This window comes from Malurus melanocephalus, unplaced genomic scaffold (assembly GCF_030028575.1).
Source record: "Malurus melanocephalus ecotype Western Australia unplaced genomic scaffold, MMel_1.1 scaffold_265, whole genome shotgun sequence".
Classification (NCBI taxonomy): Eukaryota; Metazoa; Chordata; class Aves; order Passeriformes; family Maluridae; genus Malurus; species Malurus melanocephalus.
Window position 1 is genome coordinate 896,999 of NW_026623497.1, and position 21,088 is coordinate 918,086.

At 40.3% G+C, this 21,088-nt stretch overlaps 1 protein-coding gene across 1 annotated transcript in view; it reads left to right on the plus strand.

Moving 5' to 3' along the window:
• Nucleotides 1–9,747: 9,747 nt before the first annotated feature.
• Nucleotides 9,748–21,088, plus strand: part of LOC130579274 (type II inositol 3,4-bisphosphate 4-phosphatase-like) — a 147,874-nt gene continuing 136,533 nt past the window's right edge. Inside the window, exon 1 of the mRNA XM_057375935.1 lies at nt 9,748–10,135. The gene's annotated coding sequence lies outside the window, so the exon portion shown is untranslated. The remainder of the gene's footprint in view (nt 10,136–21,088) is intronic.

The following is a 21,088-nucleotide window of genomic DNA, read 5'->3' on the forward strand; positions in this document are numbered from 1 at the left end:
GAGTGCATCTGCAGCRTTTGCCTCTGCCTTGCTGTCCACCCCCATACTTCCTTCTCAGCTCATCTCTCACTCGCTCTCCAGCCCACACCACAGAGTTTGGCTACTTGGTTCATATTTCCTGAGGTTCTGCTGTAATTTTGACAAGAAATGTGAAAGGTGCAAGGTAAATCCCACCTGTGATTGGTTGGAAAGCAGCTACACGTACATCTCTTGCAGAGTGGGCGACTCTTCTTACTCAGATGCTGCAGCTTCAGAGCACTTTAGCTGGATCCAACAGAATTTCTCTGAATTTGTCACAGGGGAAAAAAAGTAAATAGACTCTGACACAATGTATCAAATGCATACAACTTAATACTTCTTCAAKAAGCTGTATTTTTTTTTCCTGCTTGACTTACAAGTAATATATGTGTAAACCACTTGACCTCACACTGGCCCTAAAAATTACAGGGAGGAAGTGGTTACAGAATTATTACCACCACCACATTTGCTAAAATGTTTTTTTAYAACCCTGAAGTTAACATCTTAGCARCTAATGCTAGCTTACTAGTAAAAGAGACGSCCCCTTACCCAAATAAATAAGCCCCCAAACCTGTCCAAACACTATATTTTAATGGATTTATACTTCACCTGTGAAAGTTACTTTTTATTAAGTAGTCTTTACAAAAATAGTGCCATTCACCCAGATCAATTTACCCTGAAATAGCTGAAGCAGTATTTATTCTGGAGACATATATCTGTAGGCAGTGAACCAAGCAAATTAACATGCTCTGGGGTTACTGTTAAGTACCTAGCAAATATATATTTTTTGAGAAAGATCAAGAACGTGTGTTTTGCTCTAACCAGATGTATTGTATCACTATAGCTWTCTTCTCTGTGTGGCTCTGCTCCAGGATACAGAATCCTTGATTTTTCATGATAGCAGCAACATATTGGAATGTTGGCAGACAAATGCATAAAGCACAGAGCTAAATATTCTCACTGTCAAGCTGCAGAAAGGGGTCCTAAAGCTACATGAGAATAATTACATTAAATTCAGTGGAATATCTGCATATATCAAGATGACCTAGCTAAAAGTCAGGAAGTAGCAGAGAATAGTTCTTGAAACCAACCTTCTGCTAACCAGAGAAAGTGACAGATATTAATTCCTTGATAAAAATGGGCTTGACTTCTCATGTGACCTTAWACATGACTTAAATTATCTTAAATATGTTCCTCTTAAAATGAATAATAATACTTTACTCCTGTCTTTAGTCTGTTGGTTGAGGATTTTCACTTATCCTAACCACTCTATTAAAGGCCAGACTGTCCTAGACATGGAGAGACAGTCAATAGCCTGAAAGAGACCCAAAGGAAATATGGTTCCTTCCTAAGCCTTGTGATCCCTTTTAGGAAAACAATGTCATATGACTCTACCCTCTCCCAAGCTCTTTGCAGCAATCAACTGCTCAATAGTACACAAAGAGCTCCCCAGACACTTACCCAGATGTAATTAATTTTCCTCGGTCAAAATAAGGGACATCAGACAAAAATCTTTTTTTATACCCTGAATGGCACACAAATGTTGAAAGACCAGTTATAGCCAGAACCCAAATTTAACTTACCTCATGATGACTGTGAGAGGTATTATAGCTATTTTACAAGTGGGTCAGACTCARTGTAAGTGAAACTCTCAAAATTAAGTAAAAGGTCATTGACAAAAATGAAACTAACCCCACCATCCTCACCATCAATCATCACATAGTCATTATTTCCATTTGTTTCATTTACTTTACAGTGCARGGCAGGTAATATTTTTAAACACAGTGGAAAAAACAGACCTTGGCCAGCAGAASAGGCAACTCACTTTAAGCAGTGAACATCATTAGCCTTTAGGTACTTGATTCACATTACACACAAGTTTCTAYAGGACAGACAGGGTCAAAATCCAAACTATATTAAAGATCAAGAGATGAGAAGTGAGGGACATAATCAGCTAGGCATATGCTGAGCTCTCCAAAATATTCTTTGTGTCATTCTTTTAAATTACAGCACAGGGAAAAGAATACACCATTAAGTGGTGACAATTTCGGATTAAGTATTTACCTTAAGACAGGCTGCAATGTCATACCCAGACAAGAGACTGCTATTTTTGAATGGCATCAAATTGTGACTTGAAGCACAGTGGGTAGGAGAATACTGCAAAGGGGTTTCAAAGTGATTGCTCATCTGTGTAGTAAAATATATCCTTTTTAAAGTCCTGCTGTGACTGGTATAAAATGATCAGGGTGAGAGTCTGCATGTGGTCTGCCAACGTGTAGGAAACAGAAGGAGAATCATTGTCCAAGGCTGAGCTGAACATTACAGTTACATGAATAAGCTGATACAAAACAGTGATAGAAAGTTATCCTACAAGTAAAACTTTTCTGAAATCAAGGTGGCTGTGATTTTAAGTTTTGGCTGATTAGAACAKGGGCTACCAATTTTCGAACAAGGAGTGTCAGAACTGTAGTTTYCTTTTTCAGATTAGGAGAATGTGACAGCAGGAGCTTGGCAGAAGCTCAGCAAGAGCAAGAGGGGTTTTTCCCTTCAAGAGATGAGATGTTGCTAATTAGCTGAGTAGAGGTATCTTACCTCTGCAGCAGGCAGGCAGGCAGGAGTGCTCTGTTTCTTTTGCTCCTGGTATCACAGAGAGCTGTGAGCCAGCCCCTTGTTCAGATGTGTCCCTTGGGATGCAACATCCTGCAAATACCTGCAACCTYCCTCTACCTGCTATTCAGACCTGCTTGCTCACTGATTTGAGTACTGCCTTACGAGTCCTTGATTTTGCCAGTCAATATTTGATGTGGTTAATCTACTTGATTGTCTACGTGTTGTCAGTGATATTCCTCCTGATGTATGGATTACATATGGTGAGAGAAAAACCTGTGCTTGAAGCTTTATGTTCATTTCTCTGAGGGGGCTCCCCAGAGGTTACTCTACATGGATGTGAGAGGTTTGGAGTGTCATGGCACAGGACACCAGGTTTGCCCCTGGCTCTAAGGTTTTTTTCCATGTCTGGAATCCACATAGGGGCTGTGAAATTTAATATTCCAGGCTTTGTTTGCATGCACCATGCCCTGGAAAAGCTGTCAGAATCCAAGTTAAAGGTAAAAAATGCTACTCAGCAGAGTGATGGACTTGCACAAAGCGTTTCCTCAATTGACAGCTGCACCTGTCCTATACCTGGACCCCTTCCAGTGCAAGARGGGATCGCCTGTAAACAGAAGAAAATGCAACTTCTAAAGGTTATTTTTCTTTATGTAGTCACACCTTATTTCTGAACATTCTATTCAAATTCTAAAATCCTGTTTTCATATGGAAAAGACTATCTGTTAATACTTCAACTTAAATTATTTTCTTTCGTTTTCAAGTGTTTACTTTTCCTCCAACAAGTGTGGTATCCTCTTGGGCTCTTCTTGCTGTGAATTCACAGGGTATGCATTAAAGSATATTTATGCAGCTGTAAAGGCAGATACATATTAAACAAGAATGGAGTTCTCAYAACCATTTTATCAAGCTACCAATGAAAAGGTATCCTATCATATTGCTGCTTCAATCTGGCAGGTATCTGTGAATTTTCAGRGTTTTAGATGTTGCTCATCTTCAACCAGCTGCCACAAACAGAGCCAAAATCTATTTCAAAGGAGAGTGTGAATCACTGTGTGAACTACTCCACCAAAAGCATGGAAAGCTCTAAGGGCTTCCCATTGCATCAAATCTTATAATTTTCACCACGCAAATTAAAAAAAAAAAAACAAACTGTCATGGTTTGAGAGAAAGTTGTTTTCAATATMATATGATATAAATAATTACACCAGTGGAGGGCAATGCAAATGTGAACTTGGCTGCTTTCTGAAAAATTGTCCCTTTGAAAAATGAGAGAATTGGGAACAGCTGGACGTTGGCAGGGACACTTTTGTAGACTCTGCTGTCTCAGAGGACTGTTTTGTCTCTGAATGCTGAGGCAAAGGGAATGTGGGATTAAGTTTAGGACAAAGCCAGATTCTCTTGTGTTTTTGGCAGAGTTATAAARGGACAAGATCAGTAATATTCTTTTTTATAGGTAGGTAATTGTTATAGTTCTAACATCTGAGAATGAAACTGGAAGTCTCAACTATAATTTAAGGGGTTGTAGTGGAATAAAAAGTGTCCTGAAATGGCTTACAAAGCTATAGGAATGGGGTTGGATTCCGGGATTTGAGGGCTGGAGATTTTTCTTTTTGGAAACATTTTCTTGACAGCTGTTTTTKGTTTTATTAGTTTTTTAGGTTTTCGTTTTGGTTTTCTTTTGATGATGGAGGTCAGCAAAATACTTTAAAACAGGTCTGTTCTGACAATGTACAAMACTTCCTTGAAATTCAGCCTACATAGAAAATGGGAGAAAAGTGATGGTGAAATCTTGTCAGCAAGTAGGGAACCACGTATTGTTTCCATCTCAGCTCGTCTGATGACTTTATTGTTTTAGACAGTAAACTAGCTGCTGACTTGCCCTTTCACCCTCTGTCCCAAACAAGTATTGCCAAAAGATATTGAAGTGTTTTTGCCTTCTGAGATAAAATAGAGCAGTGTGATTTTTTGGCAGAGGTTAAGTGTCCAACATCAAGTAACAGGGCATTTGGCCTGAAAAATGGCATCCAGTACTAGTAGACCTAATAAAAACTACGGCTTCTGCCCTGAGCATAGGTCAGTAAAACACCCCTGGAGTCTACAGAGTTTGTACTAATGGAACTGGTCCAATAATTTTACCATGTATCTTTACTCTTTTAAGCCTTCCATGCTGTCTAGTCATTTATACTGCTGCAAAGTGAGCAGAAATAGAATTAAAACTATCTCTCTGGGGTTTTTTTGTTTGTTTTTATTTTTGTTTTTGTGTTAAGCTGCAGCCCCACAGTAATTAGTACAAGATCTGCACATGTCTGTCTTGCCTGTCAGATCTGATCCTGATTTGGCCTGGGTACATAGCTGCACCAGTGTCAAAGTGGTCAGAGCACRTGATACACTGGTTACACAAGCTTTAAGAGATGCTACCTAACATAGAARCTRTTACAATAAARCCTCTCCATTAAAATGTTTTGAATMATAAMCTTATGCTTATGCTCTTCAGCATTTTGTGTCATATGAATATGGTATTTCCAAGTTCATATTAGWGATAAAATAAGGTTTTCTGTCCTTTGGAACTCTGCTTCTTGTCCCTTGGTTTTACATAAATCTTGCACAGCAACAAATGTTGAAACTGAGACAAAATGCTATTGAAAAAGAGAACAATAATAGTGTAATATTGCTTTGTCTGGGATTTCCACTACTATCTTTTTCCTGGCAGTGGGGCAAGAGATGAAGTTACTTTTCAGACTGATGGTAGATAGTTGCATGTTATATTCAATGCACAGAAAAACACTAGGGTTACTTTGTTACAATCATTCCCTGCTTGTATAACAAACACAATAAATATTGCCAAAATGTAAAGACAGCAAATCCATCTGCCTTTCAGCRGGAGGTGCAATCTACTCAGCATAAGACGTCATTTTGGGTTGGAATTTTTTATTATTTGCACTACCYCCATCTCTCATTTAGTACACAGTGTGATTCTTTCTCTGTGGTGCTTTCTCCAGAGGTTCTGTATTGGCTTTCCTCAATGTCTTTTGATGAAAAGYCTGTGATCATTTCAGATAACTGAGGAAGTGTTTTCCTTTGACATTGCTTTTTTCTCTGTTTGGTATGGTATTTGTCTCAATTTCAGTTTCACCTCCATGTTATCAGTTACACAGCTCTTCCCCAGGTGGGTGTTGATCCTGCAAGTTGCTTGATGTTGCCAGTGGCCTGCACAGGCCCCAGTGGAGCCACTGGTACAATCTATTGCCCACACAGAACAGCCTGCAAAGTCAAGGCTTTGATTTGCTCAGTAAGTCAAGGTTTGCAGTTCTCCTGAAGAGCCTAGATCATCATCTTGCTCCTTCTGCAGTCATTCTGTAGCTGAATTGTCATATGTATGTTTGGTATAAATTACAATATTTAGCTGAGCAAGATAACTTTTTGGCACATGTTCACTATCAGTGTAAGGTGTGAGGTACCGAGAGCCTGACTATAGTTTACGGTCACTGATTCTGTTTGTTGAGATCCTGACATAGTTCACAGATTTCAATTTTGTTCAGTAATCTACAGTGACACTGTTATGCAGGAAGCCATACCAGTCAAGTTCAGTCCTGCTAGGATGTGGTTTTTGCTGATTATCATTTGGTGCTTTAGGTTTATTTTCAGTATCAGAAGCATCCTTTGGTTTCAAGCAGGGTTGTTGGTCCCACCATGAGATGACTTTAAGTGATCATGCACCGATGGAGGAAAGGTTTATGCTTTCATTAGGATTTAATTTTTGATTCCCTAGTTCTTTACAGTTAAAAAGCTGGTATAAATTTGACAATCTTTGCTGTACTATGGTTAGTATGAAGAAGCAATGTAATTATGCCATGCATTCATTCATACTTACTGTCCAGAGAATTAGGAGCCTTGGATTTGTACCCTAGTTGTGCCTTCAAAGATATTTCACTGCTTGGGAATACAGAATGCTTTAGATCCTCTTCAGCTCTTCTTAGATTCTGAGCCTAAATTTAACTTCTCTGCCTGACAGAGCCCTGCTTCCTAACAAAGTTAGCACGACAGCCCCAATTGTGTTTGGTGTACATTAACTCCTTTCCCTTGGTAAACTGTTATATGGAAAGCCAATTGAAGATAACACGGAAAGAGCTTCTTGAAAACAAATCCTTTCTATCCATCAAAATGTACTCTGAGCAAAGGCCTAGGACAATAAATATTTGCATTTCTTCTTGCTTAGACCTTTGCCTTTCCTGGAAGATTTAGTAAATTTCCATCAGCCTTGTTATTTCCCCTTTTGCACTGGGAGGCTTCTATTCCTTGTTGGAGCYTCTCCAGCAGAGAAGCTCTATTCCAGCTGCTGACAGGCCTTTAAATCCTACTTCTTTTCCTCATCCTGAAGTTCTTCAATAATTTATTACTCTCTTTGATCCCAGGCCTTGGCCTGGAAATAGTAAACCTTGCTAGCCAGATAGGATCTGTCCAGCAGAGTGGGGTATTCTCCAGCAGTCCCACACGTTGTCCCCTTAGGAACTCTTTAAGTTTGCCATTATTTGATTTCTTGTTTTCTTCCTCCCTCCTTATCCTCACCCTTTTCCACTAAGTCAGAGACTACTGATAAAGACTTCATATTTATCAGATGGAATATAGGATGTTATACATAGATAGGAGTTGGGGAGATAGCAGAGASAGAGATTTCAGAGCAATAAGCACATTGATTTGGAAAATGTTGGGAAATAGTGGAAAGATATTAATAATAAAAACCCTGCCACAATATGGGGGTTTTCCTTATTAATTTTTCTCCTTCTCTTCTCCTCTGTTAAAAGCTGGGCTTCAGATGCTGCTTTCCACGTACCACAGTGAGCTAAATTAGAGTCAAGTATTTTATTAGGTTGGTGTCTTGTCTTCTAATGGCTCAAGTCTGCATTGCTTTTTTGAGAATACTTCTATAGTTTGCCTGAAGCTTTCTGATACATTTATTATGAAGCACAGGTAGAGGCAGGCTAAAATTTTCAAGCCTGAATGGATGCAGTTCGACACCCATAATCCATATCTAGGCACTTAAGAAATGTGATTTTCAGAGGTAGGGAGCATAGAAACACATTTGAAATAATTTTGAGCTCRGTACTTTTGAGCATTAGATACCTTTTTTATGCTTAAGTGTATTTTCAAGCTCTGAAAACTTTGACTGCATGACAAAAGAGAGCTTTAGACTGCATATCCATTTAAAAACATTTCAGAGGTGGATGAAACTCCAATTATCTAATTTTTTTTTTCTGTATTGACATAAGGCAGTTTTCTGAACAGCCATCTTCTAGTAACATCTTTAGCCTTAACATGAAATTAATCTAAAAATGAACTTTTTTTCTTCCTGTGGTCTGCAGTATGACTGGCTGTACAATAAAGCCTTGCCCAAGAAAAACTGTTCTGCAAGATGGTATTTTTGATAACTGCTCTTAACAGTGTTCAGTGCTATACATATTCAAGGTTGTATTACTGAAAGAAGTAAGYAGGGGCTCTCATTGCAATTCCTTCCAAATCTAACAGGACATCAATTTTACAGATTTGGTACACACTTCTGAACTTATCTAGGAGWTTGGGATTGCTTTCATTTGAAAAGCAGCCACAGACTAAACAAGTAGTATTTGGTTCTTAAGGGAGCACAGAAAAAGAAACAGCCCATGCTATTGACTTGCATATAGCCAACTCTTGCAAGTTCCCTGTTCACTATCTTGATTTTCATTGGTGGCACTCTGAGCCTGCTGCTACCAATTCCTGCGCTGGCAGGATCTTTCCAGATGTGTTACACTATGGAACATTAAAAATTGAACAAGAAAGAATGTGAAGAAACTCCTATTGGGAGAAACAAAATATTGTTCATTAGAGATAAAGACCAGTCTCTGAATTGAAAAGGTGGTTTAACTTCATTACGATAGTTTGTTCAATGCAAACTTATTCTACAAATATTTATGCGTGAGTAGTTTTACGTAAATGGGTAGTTCCATCAAGCTAGATTTTTTTTATCACTTTGTTTAGGTGTTTGGACAAGGTCAAATATCTCTTGTGCCTTCTTGGTGTTTTCCTTTCAATTTTGTGTAGCTTATAATGAAATTTGTTTAGCTCCCATCTTTGTGTTTCTGCTCCCAGCTTTGTATCTGTTTATCTCCTTTTGACTTCAAGCTCTCAAAGCTGAATCAGTCTTGCTTTGCACAGATCATTGTCAGGCTTTGTGCTGGCACCTTGTAGATGATTACAGTTATCACAACACAGGAAACACTAAGTCCAGCCCTGATATAAATGATACTGAGTAGGCTAATGTAGCTATCTAATCTGTATAAATTTCAGTTGCTTGGAGAATGATGGTGTAGGAGTGAGTTATGCTGCTCAAATCCCAGACGGTGTCCTGCAATAATGCACAAGTAGTCTCAAAAGGATTGATTGACATTTCAAATGCCAGAATTTATCTAACTGTAAGAGAAGTAGAAAAAAAACCCTGGATTAAAGGAAGATTATCAAGTGAGTAAGATGCTTTAGAAATTATTTGTCTCAATTCCTCTGTTGCCATACACACAAACCAAGKTTTCAGATGCTGTAAATTAAAGGCCGGGGGTACGGATGCCCTTAGTACTTTTTGGAGGGGCAGCATCGGCCGGAGCCAAGGTGTGCCCACCCACCTTCCTCCCTGGCAGGACCCACAGTCCCTGGTCGGCCACCCCCCTAACTTTTGAGTCTGGAAGGCAGCCGGCCCGGCGGCTCCGAGGAGCCGCTCGCTYGCCTCCTAGGGAGCCCTGCTCCGGGAGAAGGAAGTGACTGGCGTTTCCCACCGGTCCTGCTGCGTTCCCCTGCGCCACAGTGCCCGGGAGGTGCAGACGCGGAGCTTGCCAGCCAGGGCCGCCCGGGCGCCGGGCTCCCCGGGAGCGACCCCAGCCTGCTCCGACCGTCCCCTCGGGCCGGGCGAGCTCCGCCAGCGCCTCCCAGCCCCCGGCAGTCGGCAGAGGCGGCCGCGGAGGCCGGGCTCCCTCTGGGCGGCAGGAGGTGAATGGCAAGCGCCGGCTTCTCCCTCCCACACCCCAGTGTCGGTCTCGCCTCCTCCAGCAGCAGCAGTAGCGGGTCACCTCTGCGCGGCTGAGCCGAGCAGAGCCGAGCCGCGCCGCGCCGCGCCGCGCTGCCTGCTGGCCGCAGGGCTGCCGGAGAGGCGGCTGGCGGCTCYCCTCGCTACCTGCGGGGTCGCCGCCGGCTCGCCGTGACATTGGGAGGGGACTCCAGAGGGTGGCGCCGGGGGCAGGAGCGCCCGTGCCCAGCGCCAGCCGCACCTCGCCCTCCCGGCGGCGGCGGGGAGCGGGGCGGCGGGGGGGGGCTCGGCTCCGGCTGCCCAGGCGCGCAGCCCTTCATTTCCTCTCGCCGTCCGTCGCGCTGCTGGAGGCTCCGGACTATAAATAGCAGCTCGCCCGGCGCCGAGCGCCTCCCGCACGCACCGGGGGAAAGTGCCGCGCCGGCCGCCCCGCCGGGCGCCCGCCCCGCTGCCGGACAGGTACCGCCGCTCGGGAGGGTCCGGGGACTCGTTGGACAGGGTTTTGTTTCCTTCTTTTCCCCGCGGGCTCGGGCGCGTCAGGAGAGATTAAAAGCCGAGAATYGGTTCCGGCAAAGTCCCTCCCTTTTATTCCCTTATCAAGTTTCTTAAGGTTACAGCCCGCCAGGCACGCAGCCCTGGCAGCGGGAGAAGGCGCGTTCKCCGGGAGCCGCGGCCGCCGCTCGGTGAGGGAGATCCGGGCTGGAGCGCGCCGAGGGCGGCTGCCGCTCTCCCGCCTCCTCAGGGCCGGCGCTGAGGGAAGGAAGGTGGCTCGGCCGCCCAGAGACCTGTGMCCGGCCCGCCGCCGCCCTCCGGGGYAGCCGGGAGTGCGGAGRGACCCGAGCTGCCGGGGCAACTTCCAGCCAGGAGCCGCCGGGGATCTCCCCGAGCTTCTCCCGACGGCGGCGGCGTTGCCCGCCGGGAGCCTGGATGCCGCCTTGGCCGCGGTGCCGGCCCCCCTGCAGCTACGGCCGTGGCCCTTCTGAAGGGGCACCAGGGGCTCTCGAGGACCTTATCCGCAAGGGTTTTGTGTCGCCTTCGAAAGTTGGGGATACTTGGGTGAGGGTAGCGACTTCTGTAGGTGACGCTAAGGGTTAATGTTAGAGCTATAGGATCCCCATCCCCATCTTGCTAAGAGCAGCGTCTGCCGAGATGTAATGGAAACACCAAGAAAGGTTTGCAGATAATTAAGTTGAGCAGAGTTGTAACTTGAAATTGTATCAGCCAGAAGAGAGGGGGTGGGGGATGATGGATAATTTCTGATCTATGATCGAGTACAGCTCTGCTTTCTTTTTCTGAAATGACACAGCATGGGTGGCAGAGCTTGGGACTCTAAGCTTGGTCCTCAAAACTAACGCCGTGCCTTATCCAAAATAGAAACAATGGGATGAAATCTTTGTGGAACTGTGTTTTCATCATGTGTTTTCAATGTTTCCATTTCTCTTCCTTGCCAGAAGAAATTTACTTGTTTGTTTATCCATTAATGATGTGTTAAAATAGATATACTAAAATCAGGCCATACGTATGCCATTTARATCTGACTTTGAATCTCAAAGATGAGAATATTTCCAGTCTTCACTGGCTTACAGGCACTCTGTATTTAAATGATGTCTACATAATGAGAAAGATGGGGGGAATGTCTCTTTCTCGGTCTGTATCAAAGCAAGAGTATGTAAATAATTGGTTACTAACAAAACTTCTATTCAGATGAGTATTTGTAAGTGTGCAGCAGTCTTTAAAAAGGCAGTTTTCTACTCACTTGATTATTTTCAATGTTGTTTTTATTTTACTTGGTTAAATTTGAGCTAGCTTTAAAGCCCTGCAGTATCAGTTTTTTTTTGTTCTGTGAACCTATATATTGGATGGGGTTTGTGTACGTAAGCCCTCATTACTGTATCTATCCATGCAGGACTGAATGCTGTTTACTTCACACATATTGATAATTCCACTGAAATTAAGACACAAGTCACAAGATTAATATGAGCAGCAATTAGTCCTGAGAGATTTTTACAGCCCTGATGGCATTAGTGACAGCATGTGGCAGTGTTACTACTTCAGAGCCCTATTTTTTGGTTTTTTTTTTTTCCCTTTCCGCTTTCTGACAGTTTCTACAGCACTGAAGATAAGATTAAATCTTTCCTTAAAACACATCTTTTCTTTTATTGGCTTTCTTGGACTCACTGAAGCTTCAAGCTTGACTTCTCCCTGGGTTTCTCAAASCTTGCAAGTGTGGCTGATCCCTCTTTTGCTCTGGTTTCTCTTTCTCTGGAGACACTTATCCGTAAGGCTGCTTTAGTTCTTTTTGATCAAAGAGTTCTGTCTTCCTCAGGCTAAGGTATATCAGTTTGAGCAGGTGTATCCAGGTGCCTCTTACAGATCCTCCTTTATGATCTATAGTCTSCTTATCTTCTGATCTGACTGAAAGATTTCACAACATTAGGTGAAGGTTTTGTGAATCAAAATTGCAAGATTAATAGTCTGCTTAGTGCCTGGAAGTCTACTGCACTGTAAGAAGACAAAAAAACCCTCCAAACTCCCAACTAAAACCACAGGAATGGGGGACCTGCCTGGAGCATCGAAGTCAGCCTGTAGAGGACACTGCTGCTGGCTGTCAGTAATGAGGAGAGTYTGCAGATGAAGAAGTTGTTTGAATAGGCCTAGGCCTAAATTCGTTGAATTTTTTGAGGTAAACGAATGGGATTGATAGGTATGCTGAATTATTTAGCTTGTTATGGATAAATATTTTTAGCATGACTTCTGTAGGGAAATATGAAAACAATACTTTTTGGATTTATGTAACAGATTTACAGGAGGAAGTAAGGTGGTTTACTGAGACAGATCAAAAGATGGACAGTTACCCCCCCAACTAAAGTTTCTTCAGAATTTCTGATGACTTGAGGTAGCATGCTTAAATACTTGGGCAGTTAGCTACATGTCTCCCTAATTTATATTTTCATAACCCTTCCTGCATGTCAAATGCTCTAACGGGTAGAAATTTTAGGAAGGGCTAGTTTTGCTTGGTTTGTTAAATACCTTGTATTACACTCATATTTTACTGTTGTTATTGATGAATGRTGAATGTTATTTATTACACTTTTGAGGAAGTGTTCCCTCTTCCATAGTTATCTCGGGTGATATAACTCAAATTCTATGAAATACTTTYCCCTGGCTTTTTAAATTAACTTGTAAATCTTGTCAAAACACAGGGTAGATGGAAGGCTGAAATGTTATTTGGGATGAGTTGGCAGTCCTGGCCTCAGCAGGCCTTGAGTCTTGTCTACTGCTTACGCTGGGTTTAGGAGCTTTCCCCACAGTTCCTGATTTCACCTACCAACCTGGCAATCTCACTAYAAATTCATCCTGAGTTCTCCATCTCTTACTTTTGCAGCAGTCACAGCTGATTTTGCTCCTGCTATCTTTAGGGTTTGTTTATAAGGGAATCCCTAATTCTTCCTTAACTCAGCCAGATAAGGATCTGGTCAGATAGCTTCTCAGGTTCTCCTGGATAGTGGATATGTTACAGAAAACCTGAAGCTAACTGTGAAAAGCCAGCTGGATTGCACGAGGTTTGAGTGTGGTGCTGGACTTCGGCTCACAGATGTTTTCACAGTGATACAGGATTTTAATTAAGAAGCCTCGCTCATCTTCACACAAAAACCATGCTGACAATTCTAAAGAGGGCTTGATGTTTGTGGATTTCAGTATCCTGCTGTTTGGAAGGCTATGCTTTTTCGGTTTGCCAGAAGAGGGGAAAAAAAGTATAAGTTCCTGGTGCAGAATTCTCTAGTCCATTTTCCCCATAATCTGCAAAAGCAGATTCAGTTGATTTGGCCAGGTCAGTAGCAGGTCTTTTTGGGGAAGATTTTTTTCCCCATTTTTTTCTGTCATCATAAATTAACTAAACATGGGCAGAATCTCAAAGAGGAAATCAGATTTAGGCAATCCATTCTGCTATGAAAATTGCTGTTAGGAGACGGGATATGTTGTCTGTCTTCCAAGTCTTGTGTACCTTTTTGGCAAGGTATACTGAGATAACGTACTGAAAAGTGAAGTGGACATCTTATGCTGTACATGGCATGATTTTTAATTTGTCTTAAGAGGGAGTGAATAGAACAAATTGTATCTGCTTATTCTGTAGGTTTTTAAAGTTTACAATGATAAAGTCAGCTTACATATTTCAGCAATGGGTTTTGAATTGTTTGATGTGTCATTAGTTGGATTTTTAAGAAATGTAGAGTTACTTCTGCTCCTCAAGTGCTATAGAYCCAAAGTCTAAAGAATTCACCACTCTCTGAATCAAAAGAGACTGGACGGGAGCTTTCTGTTTACAGTCATTTCAGCTCTGTCTCTGCACAGGAGGTTTAAAATTGGGTTTGGATGCTAATAGGCTTTTTGCCTCAGCCTGGCAAACTAAGCCTCTTTTATTTGACAGTGAATTTGCCCCATAGGTTTCTTTAGATTGTTTGTAATGTTGAAGAAGGCACTATTTAATGAAAATGCATAAGAAAACACAAGCTAAAGGTTCTTACTTGACATAGTACTGTGTCAAAGTGTTATTTATCAAGGTCACTTTGGCAGGATGAGTTTGCTCTGTTACTGGGTATCATGGCATTAAAAATCAAATCCATCCATGCTTTTTTGATGGATGTTTTTTGTTTTGCAGTGTATCCTGTTTCTATGAAATTTCACCCTGTGACCCCAGTGAAAATTTATCCTGAGTGCAGCAGTTAAGTCAGTCTGGGGAGCACTTTCTCTTAAACTTAACATGTATAAATAACTAAACCACTTTAATTTGCATCAATTCCTTTCCTTCTGTTATCTGTACCCTTGCCAATAGGAGTTTCTTGCTGCAAACTGATTTGGCAAATAGAGTGAAACCTTTTAATATGAGGCTTTAGAAAGTCCCTGTTTTTTAATGTGACTGTAAGAGTTGGATATGTAATGGACAATTAGGAGGAAGAAAGTCTTGTGGGAAATAAGCTTTTATTGTATTTTGACAGTTGTTCATGTACCATCCAGTCTGCGTAGTGTTTGTTTAGTTTTCAAGACTTGTCTTAGAGTGCTATAGTGCTAGTGAGATGCACTAAAGCTAGGGCGCATATTTCTGTTATGAAAAAGGCTCAGAAACATGCAAATGGGTGTAAAATCTAGGTGTTAAATGTGGCTTGGTATCTTGTGCATTTGTGGCTGTGCAAATGGAGCATTAAGCAGAACACAYCARCTCTGGTGCTYTATAGTGTTTCTGTAGCAGCAATAAAAGTTTCTGTTTGTTTTRTATTTGTGTAAGTGRCTAAAGAAAACAGYTGTCAGTAAAACTGAGTTTTCTAARATGAAATRACTTTCTCTGCTATAGAAATGTAAATTTGGAATAATATCTTCATTGGGTTATTCCATTTTATTCTGTAAATGAGAACGGGGTTTGATACAGAGAGCAGGAGATACTGCATCTGACGTTCACAAAAATGTCAGTCTGCTATTTTTATAAATTTAAAAATATACTTTCAATTGATGAGAAGATCTTTAATTTTTCAAATTAATTACCTAGAAGCTGGAATGTTTGAGAAGCGCCTTTTTAGCCAAATAAGAATGTGGGTTGGGTCTTTTTTTTYCTCACTACAWAAGGYAGCCATAGAGCTCCACTGTATCTGSAATTTCTGTRTTACTGCCTGTCATGACACAGGACTTGGATGGTTTGTGTAGCATGGCCGTGTCGTGTAGCCTCTCTGGGTTAGCTGGAAATGAGAATTCCTCAGTGTTGTCTCTGTGTGGAAAGTTGGTTGTAGAGCAAAATCAGCCACAGTCCTGCACAGCAGCTCTTTCCACAGCAGCACTGTGACCAGGATCATCAGGTGGGGTCCAGTGATTGAACCTTGCAATAAAGACAGAGGATGTAAATGAGAAAAAAACACCTGGTGAAAAAAAATAAAAAAAAAGAGAAGCAAAAATTGAAATAARTGTTCTCAGTTTAAACCTGCAATTGAGAAATATTGTTCAATTTGATCTGTCGTTTCCATACAAGCACAGATGCTTAACTTGCATTAATTTTCACTCGGTGAATCTACATTAAACATTTTTCCAAATGAATCATATTTGGTAATTGTTTAGCCACAGAGTTACAACAATTGTGAATTATATATTTTTARCTCTGGGAATATTTTTTGGGTTTCCTGCTGTCAGTGTCAGATAATTTTAAGTTCTGCTATTTTTTTTTCAGCTCGCTAGTATTGACTTTTCCTACTAGGAACTGATAGTTTCCAGGTAATACAAACAAAAGTGATGTCAGCTATTTTTATGGTCATTGTTTTGGTTTTGGATACCACATGTGCCAATAGTTGGAAACTTGGAATGCATCAATACAGCCTACACTAGATGGCAGTGTAAAATATGAAGAAGCTTAAAGACGTTCGGAATTCTTCACAAACCCAGTAGAAGCTGCCATATTTATGGCTCATTTTGCAGATAAACATAWTCTTTTACTCTATATTCTCCTGTTAAATATGAGGTCACTTGTTTTTCATGGTCTTAATTTGTTTTGACCTTACCATGTTTGGGCAGTTACTGTAAGATAGCTGGCATACAAAAATTCAATCTCCATTTTTTTTTGTGGTTAGCTGGCTTGTGTTTGTAGTTAGTTATTACTTAGGAAAACCACATGTTGAAAATGTTATGTGAGATGTGTATTCTTAGCTGCACAACAGAAGTTGTCAACTGATAAAACAATGATGGTGAGACTTAATTTTAATATTTTCTAGCTATATTATAGCCATTTTTTAATTATCTAGGATGATCAATAGAACTGTATGCAGTCTGATGTCAAACTGTATGTACTGTTGGAGTTTATTGTCTTTCACTTAGAGAATGTGTATTTGTTATACCTGTATATATACATATATACACACATACACACATACACACACACACACACACACACACACACATATATATATATATATATATATATATATATATATATATATATATATAGCTCTTCCCAGTTGCTGTGGGTCTCAGTCTTCTTAAAAATGGTATGATGTGAGAGTCTTAAAAAGCTCAAATGCATCTTAATATTCTTCAAGCATTGCAAAGAAGCTTAAGAGACAGCAGGAGTTAGGACTGTTGTCTGCGAGCAAAGTACATCCTTTGTTAATAAAGGTTTGAGTCCTTTCAAAGTTTTCCTTCAGAAGTGCCTGATAATACAAAAACTCTGATCAAGGTGGAGAAAATAACATTTRCCAGAAACCTTTAAATCAGTTTCTGTACTATCAAGATGCGATAGCCTAGAGATAGATTTCCCTACCAGGACATAGAAAGCAAGAGGGACCAGAGGACCCAGCCTGTAAAGGTTGTGTGCAGAGTTGCTGGACTGCTTTGTTATGTATTTGAAAGTGAAATGAGAAAGCAGTTTGGTGTAACACTGTGAAAGCTTTRCGTTTTCATAAATTGGATTTTCTCTCTCTGACAAAAATAAAAGCCTGGTCACAATAGCTTCTTTGGAACTGTGTCCTGCAGAAAGCAAAGCTGTCCACATGCTGAGATTATTAAATGAGTTTAGGCTGTCAAAATATACATGTAAATATATTTAGTACCTTGCACTAAAGTTGATCAGTAATTAATCTGGTGGTAAATGAAGAAGGCTGTACATGCATAAGGTATAAGTCAGGATATGCTGAATATGTTTGAAGAATGAACATTTTACAAAATCCCARCTACTGATAATGRCTTCTTTTAAGCRGAGGATAGAAAAGTACTATGAAGCRGTRGGAGTATTTAGTGAGGAAACACTTCCCCCTCCTTGCTTTTTACTTATATTATTATGCTYTTCACAGAAGAAAATGTTCAGTTCCATTGATACCTGTCATACCAGTATTTTGAAGATAATGTGAAAGATTTACTAGCAGAAAAGGTAGATGGTCAAATAAAYCTATGCTTGGAGACTTACTGAATGTGTGTGTAGGTCCTTGCAGGACAGAGTAAGTAGTGACCCTCTATGTTTATATACTTTTTGGAAAATTCAGCCTTAACTTTGATCATTCAGGGATTTCAGCAGAGGAAACCTGATGTAAATCCTCCTTGGCAGTTACGAATCTTAGCTGTTGCTTGAACTCCAACTGTAAATTGAGATACCATGTCTCAGTTTGGATTGTTTTGGTTCAGCATTCACAGCTATGTTTTGTTTGTTTGTTTAGACTGGTGTTCTTAATTAAATGGCAAGCTGTGGTAAAATTGCACAAAAGTAAAAGCATGCCAAGTACCAATTTATTAAAAAAAAAAAAAAAAAAAAAGGGCTGTGGATGCCCATATTAATGTTAATAGGAGTTGTCCTAGAATTTGCAGCTGAAGGCTGATCTAAAGATGTGTGGGAACCTGACAGAGCAGATCCCTGACAAAAGCAGAATGTGAAAAGTCACTGACTGAGTCTCAGGGTGAAAGGAATAGAGACACTGGAGCAAGATTAAATGGTAGCTTATTTTAGACCTGTATAAAAAGTATTCCAGAAATAAACTGTCTGATCTCATGTCCCAAGATCTCACCTCCAACCATGATTATAAGGAAACTGAAATCCTTTGGTCCAGTTTGGGGCTGTKTTTTACAACCCATGGGTGAAAATTGAAGGAATTACTGATGCTGATYGGGGAAGCAATGGGATGAATCCCAGCTGAAGCAAAGCAAAAAGTCTTCAGAGCTTCTGGAAACAAGTCACTTCTTACCTGGGCAGTGAGGACAAAAGGAAGTTAACCCATMTGGAGTTCTCCACATGCTTTTTCTGCTCAAACCAAACCTTGGAGCCTTTTTTTCCAGGCAGTAGCAATTGTTGGCCACCATGTTTAAAAAAATCTGATTATAGCACTGAGAAACATGCTGCAATTGTTTCCATGTTGCTCTCAGAAGATACATTTATAACAATTTTTTTAAACACCTTCAGTGCTTGCTCTACTTGTTGAACAGCTTGTTAATGAGGTGTCCTAGAGTTATCTATGAATATTTATTAAGATTTATATCAAGGGGGAAATATAGAAAAACTGTACCTTTTTTCAAGAGAAGAATTAYGATTACTCATTTTCAGTGCTTTGAAATTACCTTAACAATCAATTTTGTTATGTTAAAATAGAATTACATGCTTGGGCATTTTGCCTGAAGCTGAGATCTGATGTTTATGGCTGTGTCTTTTTTTTTTTTTTAATCCTTTTAAAAAAAAAGAATAATTTGTTGTATCCTCATGAACTGTTCCAGATGGGGGAAAAAGAAAAGGGCCAAAACACCGTAAAACAAATAAGCATAAAATATATTGCCTATTTTAAATAAAATRGTGATGAAGATCTAGCCCATGTCTATGGGAATTTGTCTTGGCAGATGCTTCCTAAGTTCTMAAAAACATCAGCTTTGAGAATCTATTTTTGTGTTCTGAAAGAGCAATGTTTCCCACTAAAGTCTGAAGGTTAAGGTAGARATACTTTTATGGAAATTGAATTACAAAGTGCAAGAAGATATATWTTTAAGCAATTTTAAAAGACAATACCAAGCTGTCAGTGTTGACCCTAGTTTTTAATTTCTGTATTTGGAACAGTGTTGCAGCTTTACACCCAGATGATTTGTTAGTTCTGCTGTAGTAAATAATTCAAAAGAGCCTTTGTTGTACAGTCAGCAATGTCACATATCTCTCACCTCCCCTAAGTGATGGGAGCAGATTCTGACCCCATTTGCAGTGCTTTAGGTTTGCTGAAGCTCAAGGAAGCACTTTGTAAGACCTTGGCCTTCGGGTTTTGTTTTCTATAAATAAATAAATAAAACCATAGTTTCATTTAAAAAAAAAATTAAAACTTAACAGTAATTTAGCCTCTCATATATTGATTCTGGACATGCATAGAAGGGACAAGATGGTAAGAGAGATCCAGTAGTGCTGGTATGTCAGTGGGCAGTGCAGGTCTCACCTTGGAAACAGTCATCGGGCTGAGGGACAGAACGGAATTTAAGAGTCCTGGAACAGGCAAGGTAGGATGTGCCTTTGTTGAATGGCAATGAGTAACTGGAGGAGAGCTGGTGTCTGCAGAGCAGGGCACCTCTGGGGAGCCATTAAAACATCAAGGCTGATAGAAATTTGCCTACCAGATGGGAAAAGAAGGAGTGTGCCATAACCAGTCTCAGTGCTGCAGCTTTCCTAAATCTTTAACAATGAAGATAAATCTTCRTGCACTTGGCTATTTCCCATCTTACCTCAATGTTTGTTTTGTTCCTGCTTGTATTGAGAGAATTTCTGTGTCTATGGGTAGGTAAGCTGGCTGCCTCTTTAGTCTATAGTGAATTCTATTCTTACATAATGTCAAGCAGTCTGGGTTTTATTTTTTAATGAAAGGTGCATAACGTTATTTTTTGGGAACTTAATGACAAGTGTTCATTAGTGTAGAAAACTTGTAAAGTCTCTGTTATACTACAGCCAACGTGTCTGCTTGTAAGTGATACTGARTTTTCCTCTTTCTTCATGCATGGTTATCTTCCAGCTTGTTCTATTTCTGTCCAAATAGTGTTGTTCCCATTCTAGCCCAGTGAAGGATATTCAAAGCTTTCAGACTTAGTTCTCATCACAGCCAGACCACTAACAGAATCAGACAGTGTTGAGGTGGGAGGTGCATGGAACCTGCCATGCTCTTCTCGGTAGAATTTTCTGCATCTGACAGGTGATGCAATTAAACAAATAAACAAAATTCAGTTCCTGTAATATCCGTAGGCAGCAGGTGCTTGTACAGRCCATGGACTGCAGTGGCTCAGGTAACTGAAAAAATAAACAAAATGATTCATATTGTGTTTAAAATAGACACTGCCTTAATCCATCAACTTAAAAGTCATATGTGAAGAAGGGGACAGTGTAAGTAAGTTCATAAGACTGAACAGAGAAAGACAGGCAGATGATTCTTTTTGTTTGTTGTGCCACATTGGAAAAAAAAAAAAAAAAGAAAAAAGCCTTAAAAGAATTACCAGGCAATGAGGAGATAATTAAACCATCAAGCACAGGGAATTTCACGGCCATTGTGGGTAAACAACTCTGACTGCTCCAGGCAAGGGACCAACTTAATTAAAAACAATGACTAAAAAAAAAAGAGGCCAAACCCAAAATTCTAATTTAGTTAACCCATTTRCCAAAGAATTATATTGGAAACCCATTAGTTTTTCTACAGAAACTAAGACTTTGCCTGTAAGTGCCGCATTTTAGAACTTTCTAAACATTCTTTGGCATTGCTTTAAAAATGTACAAACAACATGGGGTAAAAACATTGTAGACTTAGAATTTATTTTATGCTAATTATCTGATACTTTTTTTTTCATCCTGAGATATTTAGGTTTTCACTTCTAAGTAATGGGAAAGCTGAGATCTGTAGCAGGAATTGCATTTTTTTTCTGTTATTTGGAATATTCTTAGGG